The sequence below is a fragment of the Myotis davidii genome, unplaced genomic scaffold (genome assembly GCF_000327345.1).
Source record: "Myotis davidii unplaced genomic scaffold, ASM32734v1 scaffold313, whole genome shotgun sequence".
Lineage (NCBI taxonomy): Eukaryota > Metazoa > Chordata > Mammalia > Chiroptera > Vespertilionidae > Myotis > Myotis davidii.
Window position 1 is genome coordinate 2,085,972 of NW_006286275.1, and position 5,364 is coordinate 2,091,335.

Genomic DNA, 5,364 nt, shown 5'->3' on the forward strand with positions numbered 1-5,364 from the left:
CAAGCTCCATGAGAGAGGCCTTCACTTGTCTTCCTCCATTTCCTCACCTCCTGCTAAAGCTTCATCTACCTGAAATCCAGCGTCTGCCTTTAGCACTGAAACTGCTCCTGTGCAAGGCACCATGGGTCTCCCAACTGGCAAATTAAGTCAACTCTTGCCATCTTTCTTAACTTTCCTGAACTAGGATCATATGATGGCTTTTTAAAATTGAAACTTTCCCCCTAAGTTTTCCTTAACACCCCACTCCCCGGGAGTAACTTATTTCCCTAAGAGTCCTGCCTACTGTTCTTCAGGTATACAGGTTCTTGGGATTTAGCCAGAGTCTCTACTTTTCTTATTCTGCAAACTCTCATTGCTCTGCATCCCCTTTGGTACCACCAAACCACAGATTTTTATCTCCAGAGCATACTTAACTCTTACATTCCAGAGTCCATTTATTTATTTATTTATTTATTTAATATATATTTTATTGATTTTTTACAGAGAGGAAGGGAGAGGTATTGAGAGTTAGAAACATCGATGAAAGAGAAACATCGATCAGCTGCCTCCTGCACACCCGCTCCTGGAGATGTGCCCGCAACCAAGGTACATGCCCTTGACCATAATCGAACCTGGGACACTTCAGTTCACAGGCGGACATTCTATCCACTGAGCGAAACAGTCTAGGGCCAGAGTCCATTTTTAAATAATTACATCTAAAAGACTGCTGAACATCAACATTTAAACAGCCAACACACATCTCAGTTTCAACAAATCTTAATGTGGGCTCAAAAATCTACTCCTAAAAATTGCTATTTTCTTTCTATTCTGTATTCAAATAATGACTCTATCATTTACACAGTTATCCTAAGTCAGAACTGTGCCTTCCAAAAGCTACTTTCTGTCTATCCTTTCTCACAACTAATAGCAAAATCCTCAAAGTTCTATGTCCACCGCCACTGTCATAGGCTGGGACTTTATCACCCCACACCCGACACTACTGATATAGATGCAGAAGAACATTTGAGCATTTAAACACTCATTCATTATTTTAAAATATGCAACACCCATTCATGATTTCAAAATAAAACGGCAAGTTCTTTACAATAATAAAACCAAAATTAGAAAACATCATAATTAGTGGTGAGAGTTAGAAGAATTCTCTTTGAATAAAGCCAGGATAATACAACAATGCCTGCAATCACCACTTCTATTTAGCACTGTAATAGACATTTTATCTAAGAGAATAAGACAGCATAAATAAGGCATAAGATTGAGAAAGAAATAAAATCATTTGGGGCAATTATCTAGATTTAAAAATCTACATAAAAATAAAATGACAGATTTCATTGAAGTTTTGCATATAAAATGGAGCTTTCAAACATCAAATAACATTCCCTCATTCTAGACGAAACTTTTTAAATGTATTTTTGAACATACTATTCATAATGTCAATAAAAACAATGGCATTTCTAGGGTGAATAAGACCACATCATAATTGAAGTATTAAAAAGTTATAAATTATGAAAAATAAATTTGTTTTATGGCAAGATTTAATATCATAAGGGTAAAAGGTTCCCCCTCAAATAACGTATACGTTAAATGCAATTCTCATCTAAACCTAGTTGTTTTATATTTGAGTATAAGAATGGAACTTGTCAAGTTGATCAAAAATTTCAAATGGAAGAAATTAGCCAAGACAATTTTGAGGAAGAAAAATTAGGAGGAATAGATTTATACACTACCAGATATCAAACTTTATTTTAAAGATTTAGTATTGACAAAGGTTTAGAATAGAACAGTGAGTTTGTATAAACATCCTAGAAACAAACCTACCTATATTTGGGAGTGGTTATAAGAAAGACAACATTACAAAGGAGTTGCAGAAATGGATTATTGAATGTGTGTTCTGTGGTAATTGTTCATCATATAGGAAAGGGGAAATATAGATAAAAGTGTACCCTTATTCATACCATATGCCAAAGATGGATCAAAGTCCTAAATGTATAAAGCAAAATGTTAAAACTCTTAGAATATATAGAATATCTTTTTAACATTGGGAAGGAAGATATGTATATTTCTCTAACAAAGGACATTACAAAGTTAAAAGATAAAGCTAACCTGGAAAAAATATTTGCCATTTACATTTTTTACCAAAGATTGGTGACTTGAATATATAAAGAAACCTTATCTATATTCAATAAAAAATGTAAATATTCTTATAGGGCAATGGGTAAAGATCATGAACAAGAAACTCAAATAATAGAAATCCCAGATGTCCAATATAAAAATATAAGCAATCTTGACAATGGGAATATACAAACTAAAGCAAAATGCTATTCATACCTTAAAAATATGTTAACAACAAAAGTTAAAGCGGATAAAGAAAAAATAGGAATTCATGCTTCTAAAGAGAATACACTCGTGTAGCCACTTTGAAGAGCAATTTACAATGCTTAGGCTGAAAAAAGCATATGTTACAACTTCATGATTCTATTTCAAGGAATACATTCTGAAAAACATACCTCTGTACAGGGGAGATATCAAGAAGACACATTTATTACTACAGCAGTATGTGTAACCAGAATAAAAAGAAAGAGCCTAATTCTCCATCAAAAATATAAAACCTTGCTATTTCAAACAATAAAAATGGATATTCTAGACCTGTGTGTACCAATATAGTGTTACGTGAAAACAGTAAGTTCCAGGAAGAAATGAACAGTATGATGTCATCTATATAAAATTTAATTGATTTTTTAAAATTTTTATTTTTTAGAGAGAGGAAGGGAGAGAAAAAGAAATATTGATCGGTTGCCTCCTGTACATGCCCAGACCTGGGATCGAACCTGCAACCTGGGTATGTGCCCTGATGGGGAATCAAACCTATAACCTTTTGTTGTATGAGACGACTCCCCAACCAACTGAGCCACACTGATCAGGGCTAAATAAATTTAAAAATTTACAAATAATAGTATGTGCTGTGTGGCAGTACATACATATTTGGTAAAGTACAAATGTACACATTGGAATAATATATAGCAACCTTCAATGAGTGATTTATTTATGGGTTTGAAGAGATCAAGAAAGGCATGGGAGTAGATCTTTAGCTGTTTATTTGCAACTTCATTACCTTTAAAAAGAAAGAACTATCTGAAGCAAATAAATATGGATGATAAGTTCATGGGTGTTTTGTATTATTTTTCTACGTGTTCAAAATATCCTCAAATTAATTTTTAAAATTTAAATCCTTTAATGACTTTCTAGTGCCGTCAGGACACAGCTCTAGCTCTTTCTCAAACAAGCCCTTCATGATGTGGGCCCCACCTTCCATTCAAGAACCATCATTGTCCATCCTGCTAAACATCATGATCCTTGTGGTACTTTCCATGGTGATAGCTTCCCCACTCAGAGAGAATTAGGATTCAGTCTCATATCAAAACTTCAAAGGACCTCTGATATAATAATTGTTTGTATACATATCCATCCTTACCCACCAAAATGTGAATTTCTTGAGGACAGCGGTATCATCTGAATATCCCTGTGTGTTTCATAATGCTTTCATCTATGAGAAATTCAATAAATGGGGGGGGGGATGAATATATCTTACCTAATAATAGACAAACATGTAAACTGACCATCCCTCCACTGCACTTACCAGCCAATCAGGAGTGTATGCAAATTAACCCAACAAAGATGGCGGTTAATTTGCATATGTAGGGGCAAAGCAGTGGAGTGGCGAAGACGGAAAGCTCTGGGCCGGAGCCAAGGCCTGGGTCCCGGGTGCTGGAGGAAAACTGGTGTCGGCAGCCAGGGGAAGGGAAAGCCTATTGCATGAATCTCTTCATTCAACAGGCCTCTAATATCTATATCTATATCTATATCTATATCTATATCTATATCTATATCTATATATCCTTTGCTGAATGTCCCCTTTGATTCCCACCAGCTTTGGGTTCTTAAGTGGAGTTTCTTTACCAGTAAATTATTGGGCATAAACACATGTCCAACCTGAGAGTTTGGGCGGCCTCTTTATCTCCTTCATGCTCACTTATGTAGTTCTAGATTTCTAGCTTTCGAAGACTGGTGCTACCACTGACACTGTACCTGTAGTTTCTGCACCCTCCCCGCCCCTTGCCCCAACATTCCTGACTCACCCTCTATCTACAGAAATGTCCACCATCCTCACCTGGCAGTGCAATTATCTACAGATCAAAATGGAAACATTTTTGGAGATTTGCCCAAATCTAGACACTTCTGTATTTTCTTCACATAATTCTAAAAACCATGGCATAGTTGAAAGAGTACAAGCTTTCAGTTAAAACAAATTTAAATTCTTATTTACCACTTATTGTGTGACCTAACACAAGTTTTTTAATCTCTCTGAATCTTACAGTCCTCCTCTCTATAATCAGAAATAAATCTATCCTATCTATTTTGAAGGCTTGTTGTGAATGCTAACTGAAATGCCATAAAAGCACTTCATAAAGTATCTTGCCCATTATACAAACTCAATAAATAATATTTTTTCTTCCCTTCTCCTTAAATTCTTTAACACCAGGATTTGCAAAAACTGTGAGTGGAAAAACAACTGGTTGCTATAGTTGAAAAGAATCACTTTCCTGAATACACATAGTGCATTATCTGAAAATTTTAAGCAAATATCTATCACTTTTCTATAAGGTAATATACTCATGAAGTGTATCTCTTACTTGCCTGACTAGCTGTGAGTTCCTGGAGGGCAGGATTCAAAACCACTAATTCTGTAAGCCACACTACGCTTTACAAGCGATAGGCAATCACTTAAATATTTTGATGGCTCACCCACCACTGGTAAGATATTTAGTTTTATGCCTTAACAATGGTGGTAGACTTCTGCTAATCCGGCTGCACTTTCTGAGATGACTTCTTTTGAAGGCACACATTAGTGGAATGATCGGCTAGGACAAAGTGTACCGAGCGTGGTTGTGGAACGCTGTAAAGTCAGCTGACACATGAGACCCATTGCCACGCTAGTGGTCATGTTCCAACCAGCCAAGCAAGCCAGCCCAGATACCATCCAACTCCACAGAAGACCAACATTATTATTTTTGGAGAAGAGTTTATTTTTAGAAGTATCATATTTTAGCTTTGAAATTTTGACCCAAGTAGAGCCAAAAGGTGGCACAACCAAATATAAGAACAGGAAAAAGATATCCACCCCCTGCTCACAAACACAGGAATTCCCTTTCGGGCAAAAGATGTCTGTTAAAGCTCAGGCCACACGAGGATGACTCAAAGAGGTGCTGAGAACCCCATCCTCCCTCCTTCTACTCCATTCTCTGTTATCCAAACAATTCCCAGCAGAACCATCAATGGAGCCTCTTCCCATCGGAATCAACAGAGCCT